The following is a 23,524-nucleotide window of genomic DNA, read 5'->3' on the forward strand; positions in this document are numbered from 1 at the left end:
ATCTGAATGAGTAAACCTGAATAAGTGGCTCCTAAATTATTCATACCCTTCAGACAATGTAACTGGTTTTAGCAAATAGAAAATAGAGTGCACTCAGCATTTGTTATAAAAAACATTGAAAGGTTAAGATGATCAGTGCTCATCATAACTGTATCAAAAAAATGTCTGATTAAAAACTAATGTACACATTTTTAAACTAAACACTTACATTCATTCACACCCTGTAAACGTGTCAAAAGAAAAATGCTGAAAATCCAATCCTCTAATATTTTTTAGACACTGGTCAGCTTCACAAGGGCTCAAAATCTTTATAAAAGACTTGGAACACTCATGTCATTGAGAGGAAAGTCAATAGATAAAGTTATAATCGTTCGACCATTTTAGCCAAAGCTGTAATAATCCATAAAGCTTCCAAGATTTGACTGAGATGTCTATCATCCAGAATTTCAAGACTAATGAGGTGGCTGTCGCCCTGACAGGAAGGAAGCACACAAATGTTTTACACAAATGTCTCGTCAGGGGAAAAAAAGGATCTTCCTATCCTGATGCCCCTTGTAATGAACACAAGTAACTGATGAACGGATGGATTCCAAAGCATATAGCCATTTTTCTTCCAAAAACCTTGTTCCATCTGCTAAGAAGCTCATGTTTGGTCACATAACAGACCACCACCAAATCTTCCACCAAATTAGGGTGTGTGAAAACAAAGTTCTCGAGCATCAGTCGCTAAACTTCAATCTGAAAGAGGATTTCTAGTATGAACTGAAGACAGCAGTTCACAAGTGCAAGTTGTGTAACCTGAATGAGGAAATGGAGGATACTATAACTGGTGCCATTGTGGCACAGTGGTTAGCGTTGCTGCCTTGATTGAATTCCTGGGGGTGCTGTCTGTGTGGAGTTTGCATGTTCTCCCTGTGTTTGTAAGGGTTTTCTTCCAGGGACTCCATTTTCCTCCAACAATCCAAATACAGGCTGGTAAGTTAACTGGAAAATTAACCCTGGTGTGAGTGTGTGTGTTTGTGTCTGTGTGTTTCCTGTGATGGACTGGCATCCCATCCAGGGTGTACCCTGCCTATGTGGTCATTGCTTGCTGGGACTGACTCCCTGTATTGGACAAAGCAGTAAAAAATGTATGCATGGATGGATAGATCCTATTATTAATATTGCCATAACCTACCAAAAGACAGAGTCTTCTCTTTGTTATCTAAATCAAAGTACAGACTGTTGGAACATTGGAACATTTGTACAGTATATTGAGAGAAAGTGTGTATTTTGCCTTTATGATATCCTATACTCACAGTTTTCCATGTTTTCATTTATGTACACAACAAATACGAAAAGTAGACTTCCTTGTCTTTTGTTAGACCACTTTCAGTTACAGTTAGCAAGGGAATGAAAAAAGTAGCAAACTGATGAAAGAAAAGACCATCACAATATCAATTCAGTAATAGACTGTAGAATCTATCGTATCACACGATACAGTGCATATTTTCACATTTTGCAGTGTTCACATTTGCACAAATGAGCAACCTCAACCTTGACCTGGATTGTATCGGTTTCCTGCTTTTCATCGTCTTTGCAAACCAGTTCCTATGGGGAAATTTTGCAACTCTTTACCGACGGCTTTAATCATCAATTAGAAGCATTCACGCCAACAATGCCTGCATTTACACTTGAAACTGCACCGACATTTTTAAAACTGAATATGTATCTTCATTTTGCTAAAGCACTATTATGTTCACACACTATTTGCTGTATGTACATTATGTACTAGATAAGACATAATTTTTCTGTAGTGGTCAACTAAAGTGGTCGTGAGAGCTGAAATTGTTTTTTTTCTCTGTCCTAAAATGCAATACTGAGTAAGTGGAAATTGAGGATTTTTCAGAACAATGTGCCCTTCATGTGTGATGTTACACCAAAAAGAAGAATTTTATTTACTCTTAAGATGAAACTACATTCGAGTTATACTGTAGGTACTATAGTTACAGGAACAAAAGGAGTAATACTGTAACAGTAAAAAATGTAACAGATTGGGAGCTGTTCTCTTTGCTGGATATTTTCCTAAATTAGTTTTCCTTAATGTTCAAGCCTTTCTGCCCATAATTTGAGAAGTAATGATGAGCAAAATATAAAGGGAAAATAAGACTAAGAAACCTAAAAATACAAATGTAGGCTAATTTGTTTGCCTGAACAGTCATAAACACAGTCAGTTTTTTATTATCTTGATGTACAGTATTTTTGGAGATAATTAGTATTACAGAATTATTCTTCAGCACATGCTGCATATGGCTGTCCACGTAATATAACTCTACTGTTTTTGTCTTTCAATAATTATTCTATGCCTGTTTCTGTGAGTTCTCCGTTTATTTCAGTTGGCTATGAAATCAAATTCATTTACAGCTAAATCTGGGTACAATGCATCTTAGGAGGTACTGTGCACTAACATTTTGAACACTACTTATTTTAAATAAATAAATGAAAAAATATTCTTATGTAGTATACTGTATATATGAAGGGGTGGCATTGTGATGGAGTGGTCAGCATTGCCCTGGGTTCAATTCCTGGGGCACTACCTGTGTGGAGTTTGCATGTTCTTTCTGGATTTGTGTGGGTTTTCTCCACATGCTCCAGTTTCCTTGCATAGTAAAAAGACGTAGTGGTAGGTTAACTGCCTTCTGAGAAAACTGGCCCTGATGTGAGTGTGTTTTTGTGCCTGTGTCTGTGTGTGCCCTGTGATGGCCTGGGCCTGGTGTGAGTGTCTGTGTGTGCTCTGTGATGGATTGGTGTCCCTTGCTAGGATAGGCTCTGGCTCCCCTGTGACCCGGGACTGGATAAAATTGTTCAGAAGATGGATGGATATATTATGTACAGTAGGTTATATATAAACAAATCTATGTTTACTCACATTTACAATCCAGTCACTTTCTCTGTGGTATTATTAGTGTTTGTAATGTTAAAGGACCTACAGGTTACGTCTCCCACTTCTAGCCTTCTTCATTTTAAATATGAGCTTCTAAAACACATTCATGCAATGAGATGGAGACAGCCACTCGGTCTTGACGGCTTTAATCATCAAGTTGGCATCAGTATTTTCTGCTGCTGCTACAACTTCAAATTTGAATCAAACCGTTTTAATTTAGCCAATTAAATTTTAGCCATTCAGCCAAAGTTTTTTTCTGTTTTTGTATTTGTTCTTTCTACCCTAGTATAAAGCAAAATCTGTTTTGTATTTTTTTTTAGATTTGATGTACTGTTGATTTTACTATCATCGTGCTGTACACGTTATACATTCATAATACACTCAACACTAATAACACTTGACACTAATTTTAATATTTTTATAATCGATTATTTTTTTATTTTTTAAATGGTAAATTCCAAAAATATAATTTAATAGTTTCACAATGGGCGCAGCACAAGAACTGCAAGAACAGCACTGAAAATTTGCAATGTCTAACTCTGCCTGCTGAGACAGCACCAGATATAAATATCACTATCCCTTCTACAGGAGGCTAAAATATACGACACATCTTAATGGAAAGGTTGTTTCAAGTACCAGATACCTCAGAACAAATTTTTAAAACGCCTGCAAGAAATCAAGAGAAAAGTGAAACAGATTATAATAGAAAAGATGCATCTATCCACTTGTTCACAGAAAAAAAGTCAGTGGATGTTTACAGCCATTGAGGACGGAGACCGTATTTGTGCATTCAGTCAAGGAATGTGTAAGACTAGAGAACATGCACACTGAGGAGAAGGTCAGCAGTTCTTAAACCATCAAACACCTCCATCTGAACATTATCAAATTGTAGTAAATTTTTTTACCTGAAAAATTATTCCAAGCACACCGTGAACATGGTTATATTGCTAACAAAGATCTCATAAAAATATTTCACTTCTAAAAGCTCAGAAATGTGCTAAAAAACAACAACTGGTCAGTCTCTTGATGCCTACTGTATGTACAGGTATTCTAGCCATTATTTTGTACCAGCTGGGTACAAAACCAATTCAATATGTAATTGTAAATGCACAGTAAAAGTAATTAACAGGAGTGCCCTTTGGACTTTGGCCCTTTAGAGTGAGCATTTAATGATTCATTAATGATCTGCTATGGCATCTTTAGCTAAATGGAAATACTATCATTGTTATAGTTAAAAAAAGACTAATCTTGAAATTACAATAATGCTTTCTGATTCCTTGTTTTTAAACAAAATTTTGAAGGTGTGATAAAGGCATTACAAAATAGATAATACAACAATAAATTAGTAAACTATCATTCTAAGAGTTTATTACAAATAATGAACATTATAAATAATGTGCATTACGAATAATAGCTTTTATATCACATTATTATTGCAACAAACTCTAGAACTACATCTTATTTTATTTATATTAACTGTTTTTCTTCGATGCCATACTTTATGAGATTGAAAGGGATTGGTATCATACATTTTTTTATGCAAGCAAACATCCAGTCGTAACAACTAAACAGTGATTTCGAAAGTCCACCTTCACCTCTGACCCAGCATTCATACTAAAGATTCTGACACTGAAGACGAATAAACATGTCGCCAAACAGCAAACAAAGAATACACACACTTGCTATATTTGACTTTTCGTGCTGAGAATCTTGCAGTTCCAAGGACTCACGATGTCCGGTATAATTAAAATAAGTGTTGATCAAACAAATAAATATATAATAAACGCAAGAGGGAAGAAACTCAGAAGAAGGAATGTGTCAAAGCTGCTTGGAATGCACACATGTTTATACTATATAGTACTTCGTCTGTAGTATTCAATTAATAGTCTTTTCTGGGCCAACTAAAACACACCTGGTGATATTAACAGAACGTATCTGACTGTAAACCTGTAATTTCTGAAGCTAATGCTCTGCACCACAACAAAAACGTCAGCCGAAGTAAAATAACTGTAGAGTTTTTCCAGAATGGAATCCACATCATCAAATCCGTGTGGGCTTTATCACAAGGCCTCTAACCGTGCTAAAAATAAACTGGAGCTGACTGCTACCTCCAGAGGTAACACACAAACTGCACGTACAGTTTCCCCTGAAGCACTGTGAAACGCCACACTCTTCACTGACAGATTAACTGGCGTGGTAATGGGATTTTAACAAGCTGCAGTCCGCCAGCCTGCTGGGAGAGGAAAGGGTGTGTGATCCCTGCCCGGAAATTGTACCAGCGGTGTTCGTCAGCAATTACCTCTCACCTGGATGGCCAGGAGCAGACATCTACTCCCCAATGTCCTCCACAGACTTGGGCGTCTGTAAACAAACAAAAAAAAAAGAAGAAAAATCATTTCTGAGAAACAGTGCCTGTTGTCGCAGCTGCCATTTTTGCTTACATTTCAAATATTCTTTTGGAAATGTTAAAAGAAGCTACTTTTCCTATTGTGTGACACATGCACACAAAAACCTTTGACGAATGCAAAAACCCTGAAACAACCTACATTCGTACTTGTTGTGGATTGTTTCAATTCTAAAGCCTGAGGGCATGTCTGAGGTAATCTTTTAAACTATTAAATGTTTATTTTTTTTAGCTCAAACAGGCCTGTTTTACAATGGGACTACCATCACGACTGTAGGAACAATGATATTTTCATTATAGGCCGCTGCTTTGGAAAAACAAATCAGGTTCAATGGATTACAAATCAAACAAATTATTAGGTATTTTCACATTCTGTGCATTTTCTTGGAGTGAGTGCACCCCTTGTTTATCAAAATATTATTATGCCAACATTTTAGACTCAGACAAATCATCCCATAGGTCTCTGAACCAACACAGACCTCACAGACAACACATAACTTCCTTCATATAAAACCTATTCTACAAGTGCTCCTGTTGTTCATGAATCAAACGCAGAAGAGTTGAAAAACTTGTAAGAGCTGTAAGAAGTAAGAAGAGAAAGTTAGTTGACTCCACATTAGGAAAACTGAGCTTTCTTTTCCCTCCAAGCTTCAATGCTACTGCTAGCTTGCAGATCAGGTGAAGTGGACCATGATGTTGTTCCAGGGCTCTGCTGTTTCTGTTTCATAACAAAAGTACAGCCAGCTTGCCATATCACCCTGAAACTCACAACTGGCAACTTACTGAAGCTAAGCAGGTGTGAGCCTGGCCAGTACCTGGATGGGAGACCTCCTTGGAAAAACTAAGGTTGCTGCTGGAAGAGGTGTTAGTGGGGCCAGCAGGGGGCGCTCACCCTGTGGTCTATGTGGGTCCTATTGCCCCAGTATAGTGACGGGGACGCTATATTGTAAAAAGGCGCTGTCCTTCGGATGAGACGTAAAACTGAAGTCTTGACTCTCTGTGGTCATTAAAAATCGCAGGGCATTTCTCAAATAGAGTAGGGGTGTCACCCCGGCGTCTTGGCCAAATTTCCCCCTGGCCTTTACCAATCATGGCCTCCTAATAATCCTCACCTCTGAACTGGCTTCAACACTCCGCTCTCCTCCCCACTAATAGCTGATGTGTGGTAAGTGTTGTGGTACAATATGGCTGCCATTGCATTATCTAGGTGGAGGCTACACATTGGTGGTGGTGGAGGGGAGACGCCTTTACCTGTAAAGAGCTCTGAGTGGAGGGTCCAGAAAAGCGCTATATAAGTGTAAGTAGTTATTATTATTATTAAACGTAGAGTAACACCAAATATTCCAATGACTATTCAACTGGAAAGCTGTTGTAAATCTCACACAATGCCTTTGGACCTTTTTAAAATGCTGAAGCTTGGCAACGCACTGTAAAATTGTATTAATACCTTATGCCTCTCAGGATACACCCAGTCTTCTTTTTACAACAGTTCTTTTTAGGAAAGTTCTACACTACCAAACACGTGAGTTGCTACACACATTACGAATAACGAAAGCCAACTCCGAAACTGAGAAGAAGCAATACGAAGAAAAATGTCTTTCACGTTAAAAAAAATAAATAAAGCGGAAGGCGTCATACAGCTCCTTTCATATCGAGTGTATGCATCACATTCCAATAACTACAGTATTGTGGGTGAGAGCTAGAATACGAAGTGACACAAGCTTCATAGAGCTCACCGCATCATGCCTCGTGCATTGTTCACTATTGTGTGGGTTCTTACTTTGGTTAAGACTACATCACGGACCCTAAAGATGTTAAGAAAATCAAAAATTGTTAGAGTGTGTGTAATTACAGAAAAAGCAAATGACGTGGTTAATGTACAGTGCACCACTGTACTGTACTCAGGTATGATTAATGATGTCTAACTGAGTAAGCAGTGTTTTTTATTACTAAAACACAAACCACAGCATGAATGTTAGTTATTACTGTTTCTCTTGTCATTTTGTGGTAAAACAAAATAAAAGGGTGACATTTTTGGGGTCCGGAATGGATCGTAATTGTTTCCCATAAGAAGTAATGAAAAAAGATTTTTCTATTTATGAATTTTTGCTATATGAAAGGGTTTCTGGGAACCTTTTTTTTTTAAAGTAATTAGCGCAGTGCGGCACATGGTGTAATCTTCATCCCTTAAAAAGATAAGATATAAATAAGATATGATCAGATCAATGAACTCCAACATAAGATGTGGCCTGTTGAGCCAGAAACAAGTTGAGTTCAGGTAGAAGACTTAAGATACAGCCCTTTTATAAAGAATCACTTGTACAGTACACATTGAGAACTTAATTGCCATAAAACAATCTAGTTTTTATTTATCCATACTTTAGTAAAAAGTTGTTTTTGAGCCACAGGTTAGTAAAAAAAAAAATATTACTGCTCAACACTTTCATTGAATAAATGCAGATGTTTTGGGCAGTTGCTAACATATATTTAACTTGCAGTTCTGGTTCCTTTAAGATTTTAGGCTCCCTCATAAAAATACAGCGAAATACATTTTGGAAATTTCTCTGTTCTCAGGAAGCTGCTCAACAAAGCAATCAAATGCCGGACAAGCATCATCTGTTCACTCTGAAAGTAGTTTTAAATAAGGAAATCAAGATTCCTCAGTCTCACACAATGTTGAAAGGGAGTGGAGAGATTAGAATTCAAGCACGAAAACAGGAGTGACTTCAGAACTTCACAAGAACATATGGTGTCATTTGAAATGGGAAGATGTTCTCCAGCAAGAGTTTTGTTGGGGTACAGCATTCATTTCTTTGGTCCGTGACAAACCTAGTGAGGTTCTCAGGGGAGTGCCTTTGTTCTACATCAGCAACAACCACAAAGCCATGCTTGTAAAGAATGACAAAACAGATGCAAGCTTTTTTGCCTTCAAAGAATGCAATAAATTCAATAACTGTGGATGGCTATTCTTCCCCTGAGTAAACAGCCAATAACAAACATTTCAAGGAAAATGTGCAGCACAGTGGTTTAGTGCTTAGTATTTCTGCCTTGGAGTGCTTGGTTCAGTCCCTGGTGTGCCGTGTGTGGAGTTTGCATGTTCTCTCTGGGTTTGTGTGGGTTTCCTCCGGGGGCTCTAGTTTTCTCCCACCGTCCAAAGACATGCTGGTAGGTTATTTGACTTGTGTGAGTGTGTGCATGTCTGTTTGTGTCTGCGTGCACCTTGGAATGGACTGTCGATCTATCTCCCACTGAAACTAAGCAGGTGTGAGCCTGGCCAGCACCTGGATGGGTGACCTCCTGGGAAAAACTAAGGTTGCTGCTGGAAGAGGTGTTAGTGGGGCAAGTAGGGGGCGCTCACCCTGCGGTCTGTGTGGATCCTAATGCCCAATATAGTGATGGGGACACCATACTGTAAAAATGGCACTGTCCTCCATAGATGTAAAACTGAGGTTTTGACTCTGTGGTAATTAGAAATCCCAGGGTGTTTCTCGAAAAGAGTAGGGGTGTTATGCCAGTGTCCTGGCCAGATTTCCCTCTGGCCTTTACCAACCATGGCCTCCTAATAATCCCCATGCATGAAACGGCTTCAGTCTGACAGTCAGAATTTCAGTCCATCACAATTTAGAAGCTTTATGGCTCGTGACATCTTTTAGGTTTTTTGTTAATTTATCATATGTGAAACACTGCAATTTACCATATTCGGCTACAGAGAATGTCCAGTTCTGTGATGAGGTTGGAAAAGATCCTTGGACAGAATAAAGCTGTTGCCTTAAGGCCATGAAACCTTCTCTACACAAGCTGTCTCCGTAACTATGGCACCAGACAGGTGGTGTCTGGGTCACAGGGCAAACACTGAGAGGGAAAGAGAGTCCAAGTACATTGTTTGCCACCAGTGAGCTATTCTCAAGCACAGGTGGTTGTTATCGCCACAGTTTTAAACCAGTTGGTCTAAGGCAAACAACCTTTCCCTGTAAATCATAAGAATTCCCTGTTTTGCAAATATAACCGCATTTCTAAAATTGCACACACTCTAGCCTAACAAGATAATATCATACATTCTGCGTAGTACAGGAATTGCACAATATATGCAAAGTGTGACGTGGAGTTTCTCAGAACAGGTGAGTCTACAAAGGCCCAGTCTCTCATTACATAAACAGCGTGCACGTTGGGACATGTCCCTTGCTCAGGAAAGGGTCAGGTGTTAATAATAAACTGGTCTGGATTTAATCATTAAAAAGGATGAAAGAAAAACCAGCAGAATTTCAACCTACAAACTCCTCTTAAAACACGTACAGTATGCTGTCAATATGTACCTAAGGGGTTGGAAAAGGTGGCCATTTATTTGTTTATTCAAGACCTCTCTGTATTGTTACTTTTTGTGTTGAACTGTTTTGCAGGAATGAAAGACTGAAAACTCTGTGATTGTTTCCACTACCTTGATAATTATTTTTCCACCAAAAAAGGGTTAGACTTTTGATAAGAACCCATCTCCATGAGCATTACGTTGGGGGATATTTGAGCATGTAGTACAAAAAGCAATCTGCAGATTTCTTTGTCATTTGCACAAATGACACAATGTACTGTGCAATATCTTATGTAGGTTAGGAATGTTTCAGGTAGCACACCACTAAGGACTGAGGGTTTGAGAGAGCAATTATAAAGTAATAATAAACATTAATGTCTTAATGTTATGTGTGTTTCCTCTGGGTGCTCCTGTTTCCTTCCAAGTCATAGGGGTAGTTCTGTTTTGAGAGTGAGCATGTGAGCTTCCCTCTGTGCCCAGCAATGGACTGGCATCCCATCCAGGGTGTACCCTGCCTTGTACACATTGTTTGCTGGGATAGGTTCCAGCTCCACTCTGACCCTGAATTTGATTAAGGGGTTTAAAAATTGGATGGACAAATCATAATTAATAATGTGATACATACTGTAGCTCGAAGGAAAACATTGTTATGGACCATAAGGATGTTTGTGTATCAGATGTAGGGTACCAAGTCAACATGTATATTTCTTGCTTAGAACACCAGCAAACATCTTTTAATTCAAATCACTGCTGATCATAGCCACATGCTTATAAATAAGAACACCAGCATACAACACTGCACTTCCATGTCTACATTTCTTATACTGAATAGGTGACCTTAACAGCAAGCAAAGAAGAGGTTTGAGTGTTGAATAAAGAATGGCATAACCAAAAGAACAGCACTTTAGACAAAGGAGATGAAGGGATCTGGACAAACTAGGTCAAACCATTGAAAAACAATGACAATATTATGGTAGATCTCTGTATAATATGGAATATGCCCCAAACTCTCAAGACTCTCAACATGTGTGAATTTGCGCAATATAATCTCTAAGGCAATACTATAACCCAGTCACAAAACAACAACCTTGTGTGACATTTAAATCCGAAACATTTCTTAAATTATAGCGAGCAACATCCGAAAAAGGGTTTGTAACATATCACATCTCCATTTATTACTGTCAATAAGAAAGCACTACTAAGTGGATGTGTTTCACAGTGTCTCCCAGAAACACTTGCTCATTTGAATGTTTCCTTATCTATGATCAAATCAACTTGAAGCCCACTGAGTATCTGCATTCACCTCTGATTGATTATATCATCTTCCTGCACTGACATTACAGAAACAGACAAGGAAAACAGGTGCAAAAACAAGTTACAGAACAACGTACCCATGTAAATAAAGTTGTCCAAGTCAGATTAGCAATGCACAAGTAATAAGTAATGCAATTTTAACATGCATTTGTATTTTTCTGAAAAAAAAAAACATATCATATCATATGTCACATATCGGAGTGACCAAGAATTTATGTTCTAAATAGATATTTTGAATGGGAAAAACCTTATCTCTTTCCAGGACTTGCAACAATAATATGACCCTGGGTTTCCTATGGCATCCCCTGGGCAGGCAAGGAAGTCTATATACAGGCCCTGATATAAGCTGTGACCATGACTAAAACAAATGGACTGGCTTCTTGTATTTATGTTTCTCCATCAGTGGCAGCAGTGGTTAATTTATGGAAAAGAAACCTGGATGCTGCTGAGATTTCTGAGACAATATTTGCACTAATACGAATTCTCCCTTTCAAAAATCCAAACAATTCTTCACAACTGCGGGTGCTACTGCTGACATAATCAAAGCCTTGCTGTACCACTGTTGCTGTCTGCAAATATTTTAGGGGGTCTTTTTGGACAGAAAGTTGGAGGCTACCAAGATGGCTGGGAGCAGTTCATATGTGGTAGGGTATGGTTAGTTTTATTTTAAGTTTCAGTAAATAATTTCTGTTGCTTATCTCACAGATCAATCTCCAGCACACCTTGCTTTTCACAGGTTGCTTGAAGACCTTGCTGTTGATGGGTAAACACTTGATATGCTACAGGCTGCTTCCATTTGTCTACAAAAAATCCTAATGCTCACCTATAAGGCTCTGCATGGCTTGGCACCTCAGTACCTGTCTGAACTATTATCGCCCTACTCCCCACCTCACAACCTTCGCTCTTCTAATTCTGCTCTCCTTACTGTCCCCCAAGCCCGTCTACATTGTATGGGTGACAGGGCCTTCTCCTGTTATGCCCCCAAGCTCTGGAACTCTCTCCCAAAGGATATCAGAGAGTCACCTTCTCTAAACTCCTTCAAATCCAGACTCAAAACCCTCTTCTTCAGAAAAACCTTTACTTAACTGGTTCCATTCTTCACCCCTCAGCTTTTCTTAGTACCACCATCCACGGTCTCCTCTTTATATTATATCTTGTGTATTCTTCTTATTTATTGTTGTTGTCATCCTGTAAAGCGCTTTGAGAAGCCACCTTTAAAGGCGCTATATAAAATAAAGTTTATTATTATTAAAAGTAATCTGGAAAAACTGAGATGGGAGTTTGAAAACCCTGCTGCTGTGGTCCAGTGTGAACAAATTTTAGACCGAGATGATTTCCAAATTATTCCAGTTTTATAGTCTTAATTCAACAACACCTATAAACTATACTCCTTATCTCCACCCAGGATCCTACAGAGCTTTACAACAAATCTGCTTCCCAGGTGAACTAACAATTAAGGGGAACTGCAGTCTCAATTTTTTTATCAGGTTATTAAACGTCTGTAACAATAAATTCATTGACTGCATAGAAAAATCTTACAAATCTTTGTGAAAGTACTCTACGTTGCCATGTTGTTGCAAACACCCATGGGTGAAAGTGAGAGTTTGTGAGAATTGTGACATGAAGCGGCCCTTCCTGCTCACTAGTCACTGTAATGACTGATGTAATGTGATTTATGAGCGAAAATGTACACGTTCGGCAGCAGAAAGTTTCCAAAGTGTTGTGCATGTGGAGTTAACAAGTTAAGAAGTCTAGAGCAATATTTCTATTGGAGTAAGAGAGTTGGATTCATACATTGTTTACAGTGAAACAGGGCCGCTTCACCTCACCGAAAATCTTGTTCTGAATTTTCTGAATCACAGAACATGGCACTGCGCATAGCTGGAAATTGTCTATTTTGTGATGTAAATTGGAGGTTTTACAAGTTATTGTGTCCGTTTTACTTTTACTGTGGGTTTTAATGAACTCATCAATGCTGAATCTTTCTAACCCCGAAATATAAAGTACTTACTGTACTAAGAACATAAAGAAGGTTACAAAGAAGAGAAGGCAATTTGGCCTATCTACCTTGTTTGGTCTTTTTTTGCTAAGTGACTGTAGAATCTCATCCAGCCGCTTTTTGATAGGAGTCAGGGAACCTTTTTCAATAACATAGCTGAGTAGGTTGTTCCAGAACCCCAAACAGCACAGGAACCAGGAGAACACACTGACACTGCACAGTCCAGTAACTTCCAGAATACAGAGTCTGGGAAACACAAAGGTCCCTATATGTGCTCTCATGTGTCACTGTCTGATGGACTATCACGTTTTGTAGTCTTGGCAGTATATTCAAAGACACACACAACTGTGAGATTTCAAATAACTTCTCAACTTGTATTTTTAGTGTTGATTCAAATTTAAATCCAATTTAAATTTTTAAGCATACATTTCACTGAAGCATGTTTTGCATGTAGCATATAGCATACAATTGCTATAATGCTCTCAAGCTTATAGCATATCATTTATATAAGCATATAAATTAACAAGTAAATATCATGTGGAGTCAAAATATGTGTTTAGTATTACCAAAATTCTGTTTTAACACTAGAGGCTTCCAGATATATAAATATATGTGTTGTGTAGAGCATTAGGCCAGAATGTTCCCTTTAATAAGTCTGAAAAAATCACTGTAACAGAGGCTCAATAGAGAACTACATTAAGTAAGCATTGGTGTTCAGAGGAGACCAGAAGCTCAACATCAAAACATTTCACTGTAACTTGAGTGATTCTTGTTTAGTCGTGATTAATAATTGATAAAGTTTTCTTTTTCTAGGAGAAAGGGTTGGCTGTCGACTCTCAGGTAGCTCTTAACTACAGAGCACACACTGCCTGAAGGAACTGGAGTGAATAAACAGTCAGCAGAATCAGCCTGCCTTCGAAGAATATCCATTTCCTGTGCATTCGGTTTGAACACAGTTCTGCTTGTGTTTTCCCAGCTCTGCTCGTTTTGCTTCTTCCAGTTTTGTTTTTTCCCTATGACACCCACTAAGTCCATCCATTCTCTAACAGCTTTATCCAAACAGCAAACAACTGGTGCAAAACAGGGTACACCCTGAATGAGACACCAGTCCCTCACAGGGCACAGACACACTCACCGATTCCCCCAGAGGCCAGTTAACCTAAAAGTATTTGGACTGTGGGAGAAAACCCATGTGAACACAGGGAGAACATGCAAACTCCACACAGACAGCACCCCTGAAATTGAACCCAGGGGAGAAGTGCCATCTACAAAAATGTTACCTTCATATTTTCTCCCTGACAATTTTGTTTCTTGTTCACTTGTACTCTTTGCTCTGTACAGTATCTTCACCAAACTGCACTGATGTATCCACTCCACCGAACTGATATACAGATATCTCATAACTAATACAGTAACAAGATGTAAAATCAATAGCAAACATGATTTAATTCATCTTTCAATCATTTAGCTCCTTTCAGAATAAAGCACCCCTAAGCCAACTTCATACAACAATCTCTGCAGTATCAGCAAACAATATAAATATAAGATTACAATCATTAATGTTGCTTAAATCACCTGAAGTGTTTACCAAATTAGCTGTTTTTTTTTTTTATTTGAGCTGACGTTTTCTAGCTCTATGCTAGATTGTACAGGAGAAATTCTCAGTTCCAAATAAAAACAATATTCTATAAATGCATTACATTTCTTTTAGAAAGGTCTACTACAGATGCATGCCAAACTCGTCACTCAACAGCACCAGAAAGCAACAGACAAATGAGGCCTGCACAGGACCCAGACGAATTCACAAAACAATTCACCTGCCTACAGTGCCGAGACGCAGCTGGATTCTTTGTGACGATAAGGGGCAGAGCGGGGGCTTTGTGGCTCAGGATCTGCGCCTGTGGCTGGAAGGTTGCCAGTTCAAATCCCGCAGCCGGCAGAGGAATCGTACTCCATTGGGCTCCTGAGCAAGGCCCTTCACCCCAACTGCTCCAGGGGCGCTGTACAATGGCTGACCCTGCGCTCTGACCCCAAGAAAGCAAGCTGGGGTATGCGAAAAGACAAATTCCTAATGCAAGAAATTGTCAATGGCTAATAAAGTGATCTTATAAACTGCAACTGAAAATACTCTGTGTGTATGTTTGACCCCTGTAACACAATTAATGACCCCGTAAACATGTTTTCTATATAACGGCACTCGTGAGCTGATTATATTGTGATTATAGTGCTGTAATGTTAAAGGCTCAACATGCATTGCTGAGCAGTGGCATTTGGTGAGTCACTCTTCACTACCCAATAAAAGTCTTTATTCCTCCACTGTATTCCTGTCTTGTCCACACAAACCTATTACTCTACTGATAGTCAAATGATATAGTCCCAGCCTGGGATATTCCAGGCTTAAAAGGAAAGGTGTTTTCTTTGAATCTATGAATTCAAAAGTCTATGAATTAAATGTTCAAGATCACGCAAACAGAAACTTGTCTTTAAAACAAGTTTGGTTTTGTAACGACTTGTTTCCATCTCCTGTGAAGACCAGCGGGTTTATTGACCATAAGCTTTAGCAAAATATATTTCTGTTTCTATTCTGTGATCACTTTGATCATTTCATACCACACAACATCAGAAAGAACTTCTGCATTGCAAAGACATTAAAAAATCAATTACTTGAAGAAATCATTAATGCACAACACAACACTGAAAACAGTTTAAAACTTTTTCCCCAAAAAACTTTTTTTTCCTGCTAGTTTTCCTCCTCTTAAAAGGTCTCTGTCCTTATTGCTAGGAAACGCTAAAATAAGAAAACAACAACATGGGTTTGACATTTAAGTTATCACGCTGAAATAAAAACCACAAATACGAAATAAAACACACTAAACCAAGTTATAGAATAGACAAAGCGTCTATTAGTGTAAAATGCATCAGCAACAGTAAGCTAAAATTAATGTCATTATTGTTTGCTTGTTTTGTAACAGGATATCTGCATCCAAGTCTGATATGCGTGTACAAGCCAGCAGTCAATTTTTAGAAAATTTGGCATTTCCCTCTCCCTAAGTGGGTTCTGTTTGTTATAACTGTTTTTAACAGCTCCTATATAAGTTAAGCCAGCATATGTTTTATGCATTAAGAATATTTGTTATTAATACCCTTCCAAAGAAGAATTTTCAAGTTAGTGTTAAGAACAAAAGCCATCTTAAATCTTGCTGTTTTTTTATAAAACCTTAAAGCAAAAAAAATATATGCATTTGACTTAAATTTTAAGGCAAGGTTGCTCTGTTTTAAGACCTCAGAAGTTCAAATTCCAGGGAAATACAGCACTGCCATTGTTTTATGACTTACATTTCACTTTCTGTAAAAACGTATTTCTGTAAAACTTCTAATGCGACAGACAGTGCATGTAACTGCTTGTCACATTGGCCAAATTTAATTTCCATCACTGAATTGGAAATATTTTGTTGCTTTTGGTTTTCTGAGAATACCTGCTAAATACAACTGTGTTATGACCTTATGCTCTTAAATAAACGTTCCATCCCAAATATGCTCCATAACATTTAAAATTATATTCCCCTTTCGAGGAATGTTTTTATTGGAATTGTTAATTGAACAAGGAGGCTTCGAAGGGACTTTAATTCAGGTGTAAAAACATAAGCTACCCAGCCATGCAACTGAAACGGATTCCCTTCGATCCTTCAAGAAAGAGACCGATGAGATCCCAAGGCCAATACGCAAATTCACTACTTGGGTTGGGTCTTAACGAACGCAATGGGGGATATGTATTAGAGGTTATTTGTCATTTCCTTGCCTCAGCGAGGATGAGGCACCCCTTCATTTTTGCTAGGAATGAGCCAAGGAGCTGCTTCAAGGGTGTACAAGGGGTGTCAGAGAGGTGTGAGAGAAATGTCTAAAAGGGACATCCAGAGGATAAGATATACTGCATAAACTGTACACTCTATATGTAGTAAACCCAGGAGGCACAGTGCTGGGACACTGGATTTGTTTCCTGGTATACTATTAATACACTATCAACCCACTGAAGCTCAGAAGCCTGGTAAGTACCTGGATGGGAGACCTCAAGGGAAAAACTAAGGTTGCTGCTAGAAGAGGTGTTAGTGGGGCCAGCAGAGTGTGCTCACCCTGCGGTCTGTGTGGGTCCTAATGCCCAGTATAGTGACGGGGACACTATACTGTAAAACAGCCGCTTTCTTTCGGATGAGACATAAAACCGAGGTCCTGATTCTCTATGGTAATTAGAGTAGGGGCCAATTTCCCATTGGCCCTTACCAATCATGGCCTTCTAATAATTCCCATCTATGAATTGGCTTCATCACTATGCTCTCCTCCTCACTGATGTGTGGTGAGCATACTGGCACACTAAGGCTGCCGTTGCATCATCCAGGTGGGGCTACACAGTGGTGGTGGAGGAGAGTCCCCATTACCTGTAAAGCGCTCTGAGTGGAGTGTCCTGAAAAGCGCTATATAAGCATTAGCAAATATCATCATTATTATTATTATTATTATAGAGTTTGGATGTTCTCCCCATATTCTTTTGGGTTTCCTCTGGTAACCTCCCTCAGTCCAAAGTACTAGTACTTTGTACTCATACTAGTAGGCTAATAGACTTAGGGGAAAATTGGCCCTGGTGTGAGTGTGTGTGAGTCTGTGTCTGCCCTGTGATGGACTGGCGTCCCATCCAGGGTGTACCCTGCCTTCTGTCTGTTGCTTGCTGGGATAGGCTCCAGCTCCCCCACGCGCCTGTACTAGATAAAGTGGTCAGAAAATGGATCTGAACGGATGTAGGAGAGCAGACCACAATATGATTTCACTTTCCTCCCACACATTTCTGTTGTAAACTCCATTAGCAGTCACGTCAGCAAGGTCTGCATGAGAGCACCCATCCTTGGATCTAATTTAAAGGAATCATTTCAGATTTCAAGAGCTCCCGAAACTCAAATTCCTAACTTTATGCAGGCAGAACCATCTGAAATAAAACACTTGATACACGTCATATTTGTTGGGCTTTTTTCTGCTGCTATCCTTTATTGAACTAAAACCTTTCCTGATAAAGGCACTAGTAACCTTACTCGGCCTGCCATAACTACATAGCATCCTCCAAAGCCATAAACCTTAGACTGCTGGTTACCATAATGGTAAAAAAAAAAAAAACAAGAAGGCTAGAGCCAGAGCCTTCTTATGCTCCCCAGAGCCAATGTGATATTGCAACCCAGCAGAGCACTACTGTGCTTCAGAACAGAAAGTACATGCTGAGTAAAGGTAATACACTTTATCTGAAGTACATCCACAATGTATTTCTTAGCAGGAAGCATCTTCAAGAGACTAATGTGCTGTAAATAAAGCAGAATGAACTCCAATAGCTCCTGACATCAATAGGGGAGGATGCACTAGTGACATCCAACTGGAAATGGCCCTGTGTGAATCTCACAAACATCATGCGTTGCACTTGAAACTCATCGTGTGTTTCTTTCAGCCTGGATTCCAACTCCGATTTCCAGTACTGTCACTATAGGTGAAGGAATCAAGAACAAGACACGCAAGTGGAAGGGAAAAAGGGGCAAAACACAAGTTGAGCTGTCCCTAATAACAGCTGTGTAGATTTATTAACTCCGAGAGAGTCTGGGGCTTGAAGGAAAAGATGGTTGACGCAAGCAATATCAGGCATCATAGACGCCTGCATATTTTAATGTTCGCAAAATGTTTGCAAAACTGTTGTGAGTCCAGCGCTGGTCACCCTACGGTATTACTATGAATGGGGGGTTTACAAGTGACCATTTTATTTACAGCCCAGTGGCTATTTCTGATGTTATCCTGTCTTTCAGCTATTCCACATTCAATACGAGATCCTGTTACTGACTTACAAGGCTCTAAACAATCTGGCTCGATCAGATATCTCTAAACTCCTCCATGTTTACAAGTTCCCTCGTAGGCGCCAATGTTGAGGCCGGTTCTCTACTCATTGCCTCCAGGCCTAAATCACAGACTTTTGGTGGCTGTGCCTTTTTTGTCACTGCTGCAGTGTTGACCTTCCTCAAACTTTACAGGAGACAACTTCTTTCACTCTCTTCAAACCTAATCTTAAAACTTACCTGTTCACAAAGGTCTACATCTGATCGAATACAATCAATTTGTAAAAATCTGTATGCTCTTGTTTTGTGTTTTTTTGTTTCCTTCATTTACTTTGTCTGTCTTTTTCTTTATTCATGATGTACAGCGTCCTTGGATTTGGAAAGGCGCTTTATAAACAAACGTTATGATGTCATATACAACAGCAGGAGTCTATTCAAAATTCACCCAAGCCAGGAATAGAGAATCAGATTTCTATATGATAGGATGGTGCTACAATTGCCAGCAAAGAGATATTTATCTTGGGAATAAGAGGTAATATACATCTTTTGATATAATCTCAATCTTTCCCATCCCTGGATAAAATCTGGCTTCCGCAAGAATGACAGGCATATCAAAGCAGGATTAAAGAGGAGCAATTAATATAATTCCTTAAAGCTACTTGATTTTCTTTCAATGGAAAATGAATCTGAATGAGAAACAATCAAGATATAAAAGTAGAAGGAAGCATTCTTTAATTAGTTCAATGAAGGGAAGGAATCAGATCAAAATATGTTTAAACAACACGACATGACTGAAAATAAACACAATAAATTAAAGTTGGGAGTCAGAGAATGCAACAAGGTGGTGTGATGTCTTTGGTCCACCTTTTCACATTTTAATATGTAAACCAAAACATGAAGCTTTAACTTTCAAAAAAAGATATTCCGAAAAAAGTCTGTCAGTGATTTCTCACTTAAACATTCTGTTCATCATCTAATTTAACTTTCTGACCCAAAGCAGAAATTAAGAAAAGGTGTCGTTTGGCCTCAAAATGACAACTTCAAGTATCTGTAACAAGTTCTCCAACTAAGCTGTTGAGCCTGGTTGCGGTGATTCTGGAAGAAAGTGTAGGATGAGAATCTAGAAACAGTAACAGACTTAAACTCAACCGGACAGGCTGGAATTTCTGAGATCTCTTTTAAATAATTTAACAGGACAGCAGTATGGCGCAATGGTCAGGATTTTGCCTGGTACTGTTGAAAAAGTTACTTCACCTGAATTTTAAAAAATTAAGTAATAAAACCAATAAAACACCTAGGTTTGTAAATGAGTTCAAATGTAACGTGTTCAGTCAAATAAATAAAATACAGACTTGGCAAATGAGAGAAGGAAATTTGGACCTCCTTGCTCACTGTTAGGAGTTTTTCGTAGCCATCTGTACCAGTGAACTTGTCCAGCTGTTTCTTGAGAAAAGTGATGGTGTCAACCTTAGCATTATGGTTGCATACCTGGTTTCACCCATAACTCTTTGCACAAAGTGCCTCTTCTTCTCGGTTTTAAATACACCTTCACAGTTTCCACTCGTGCCCTTTGGTTCATGTTTCTCTGTTTATTCTGAGGAACCAGCCTGCCTATAACATTGCGTTCTTGTCTCCACTGAATGTCACCTTTGAGGCATTCGTACAGGTGGCCAAGGAAATTAAGATTTTGTTCGAATTCAAGAATGGATAGTGTTTGCTAGTCCTCCTTGTTATGAGGACTAACCCTGTCTTCATCCCACAACCTCTTGTCTTTTAGCACCGTCTTTCGATGCACCTTAATTACCCCAAGTAATTTCACCATTCATTTATTATAAAATATACACACTTTGATCTAGCACATTTAATTAATAATTTGATTTCCTGTTCAGAGAAGCTCAGTATGCAGATTTTCACGTGCTTTACAGGCTATTCGGTATTATTCTCCCTGAGAATAGAATAACTACAAAAAGCATCTGTTTTATAAAAACAGGAGAACGGTTACAAGCAAGAAGGGGGTATTTGGCCCATTTGGTAGTTAACAAATAATTGACCCAAGGTTAATTTCATCCAGCCTTGTTTGGCACCAACAACATCCTGTTCCACATTCTGCCATCATTTGTGTTAAGGCGCCTCTCCAGTCCTATTGGGAAGAGCTCATCCAATTGATTTTTAGTGGAAGCCTGTGTATTGGCCTCAGCAAAATGGCCAGGGAGCTTGTTCCACACTCCCACCACCCTTTGTGTAAAGAAGTCATCCTGTCCTGTTGGGAAGATCTCATCCAACTGATTTTTAAAGGAGAACAGTATACTGGCTTCAATGACATGGCTGGGTAGCTTGTTCCAGGAACTACACCCCTCCCACAATTCTGTTTTGTCTTTCAAACATAGAAATGAATTAATGTCACCCTAGTATGAAACTCTATTTAATGCTAAATGAAGTGAGCTAATCAAGTATTGCTAATATCACGCTTATTGACTGTATCGTGTCGTAGCCTTCCAGTATGGAGTTACATTTATGATGGTATTGGATCAAAACAGAATGAAGCAGCATTTGTGCTATCAATACTCACAAAACAAGCAAAAAGATATACATAAAACACTATGTAATTGTGTATATATAAAATACTAAAAAAAGGTTTAAGGCTTACTATAAATTTTAGCTACAAAGTAAAAGTTTAATATATAATGTGAATGAGAGATTTGACACCAAATATGGAATATTATATTATTGATTAAAAAAACAATGTCTCACACACTTGCAAAACGAAGTAACTACAGAGGGTAAAAAACTCATTGTCGTTGAAGTAAGTTCTTAAGGGGTGATGAGAAATTGCTCACATGTACAGTACTGTATTTTCTCAAAAAATATTTTGGGATGAATAGTCATATAGTATTACTCTAAATAACTTTACTACTGTTATCATTATGAAAAGCAGCAGTAGAAAGTGTGGCAGCATTTAGCATTACAGTTAAAGCTGACACCATTATTCCCTTAGTATGCTTCCCGTGAAAACCATCTTGTACTGATTGGTGGCATGAAAAAATGAAACTACACTAAAACAACGGGGTTAATATTACGTTAATGCAAAACACTGCTCAATGGGACATAAGACCCACTAATTAGCATTTCCTGCTAATTCTGCTAGTAATACATATGCAATTACAATTACATGCATAAACCCACCTGTGTAATGACATTCCATTGATTGCTGTATTGTTGTTGCCATTGCACCTACAGTACCTCCTTTGTACTATTATGTCATGCGATATCATCGTTTTGCCCATCCAAAGTGTCTGGCACCCGCCATCTTGTGTGAGGCTACAAACTCTCACCCTGCCCAGGCTAAAATGGAGACTCATCTTTCCTATTAGGGGGAGCCAGAAGCAGTGTTTAGGGTTCGTCTTTGTGCCAACGGTGATCAGTTTGTTTCCCGACTCAAACCTGTCCTCTTGTTTGAGGCCGAGTTGCTAAGCTGCCTTTCTCTTCATCACAGACTTTGTATTTTTGCTTTCTCAGCACAGCTGGCTTTGAAATTGTTTCCATCTTACTAGGAAACCTACCCACCTTATTGATACTCACGGGTGCTATCATAGGTCACACTCCTATTCAGTTATTTACAACTTGGCTAAAGGACCAAATATATCTGAATCTCAATTCATTCAATACCTTTTGTGGTCCAAATTAGGCCATCCTTGTGGTATGCACCAAAATGTGAACTTACAAGATCCCAGTTTGGACTGGCATTAACCTCTTAAAACTCAGGAAATCACCCTCATTCTCCCATGTGACAGATAAGGATATTTGCCATTATACTAATGAGGAAAAACCATAACAACACTTAAAACATTATTTAGTGATAAAATAAGGTTGACACTTTTTGAACTCGTTTGTCTGTTCCCTTGTGCACCAGCTCAGAATTTTACTTGTATGCTGTCTGAGCACTCCACAGCACATCGACAAGAAAGAAATCAAGGACACTAACACCTGTGACATAACACTGGTGGGAAAGACACCGCACAGTAGGTCTCATAAATTTAAAATGATTTTGTCAATCAGAGAATGAACACTGTTGTCCCAAAGACAATACACACAGTCACCCATATTTCAGTGCCCGTCAGTTAGCCAACGGTGTCAAAACGATTCAGGTATCGTTGGGCACGTGAAAGATTTCAGAGCTCTCACCTTCAACATTACCGCTAAGCTAGATTTTCCATGTGCATCTTTAAGATATTGGATGCAGGCAAAAAAATATTTTGGATGCAGACACTTCCATTAGCAAGCGAGGAATTGTGACAGGCAACATAAAAAAAAACCCGACACAAGCCTTGCAGGTGGAGGCTGTCTCAGGCTAACACAAATGTCTGTTTTGGCACTCAGCCTGCTTAGAAATGCCATTTCCTTCTGACATCACTGACAACCGCACAAGATATTGTCTGGTCAGAGTTAGTCCAATGCAACCATTCTCCTGCTGTCTTGGCTCAGCTAATCAGATCACGAGGGCTGCTTCTCTCAGTCTGAAGCAGAAAGGCAGCCAATCAGTGCGCTCTATTTTCCCCATTTATTGTTCACAGGCTGATCAAAGTGCCAACCTAGAGGCAATCAGTCATTATAATTAGGCCGGTTGCCATCCTAGGGCTGACTTATTTCAGACTTGCGTCAAGGCTGCAGTAGATCCCAGCTGCAGCTTGAACCCACCACCTTCTAATCCAAAACTTTTCATAAA

At 38.9% G+C, this 23,524-nt stretch overlaps 1 long non-coding RNA gene across 5 annotated transcripts in view; it reads right to left on the bottom strand.

The window, feature by feature from the left end:
• The window catches only part of LOC148654438 (uncharacterized), a 133,927-nt gene that overhangs the window by 92,798 nt on the left and 17,605 nt on the right, over window positions 1-23,524 (bottom strand). For 3 of the 5 annotated variants that reach the window (XR_015941445.1, XR_015941446.1, XR_015941443.1), the window contains one exon: window positions 5,223-5,284. This is a non-coding gene — a long non-coding RNA (uncharacterized LOC148654438). The remainder of the gene's footprint in view (window positions 1-5,222; window positions 5,285-23,524) is intronic. The other 2 variants (XR_015941447.1, XR_015941444.1) reach the window with 1 other exon arrangement.

The sequence above is a fragment of the Lepisosteus platostomus genome, chromosome 9 (assembly GCF_059453375.1).
Source record: "Lepisosteus platostomus isolate fLepPlt1 chromosome 9, fLepPlt1.hap1, whole genome shotgun sequence".
Classification (NCBI taxonomy): Eukaryota; Metazoa; Chordata; class Actinopteri; order Semionotiformes; family Lepisosteidae; genus Lepisosteus; species Lepisosteus platostomus.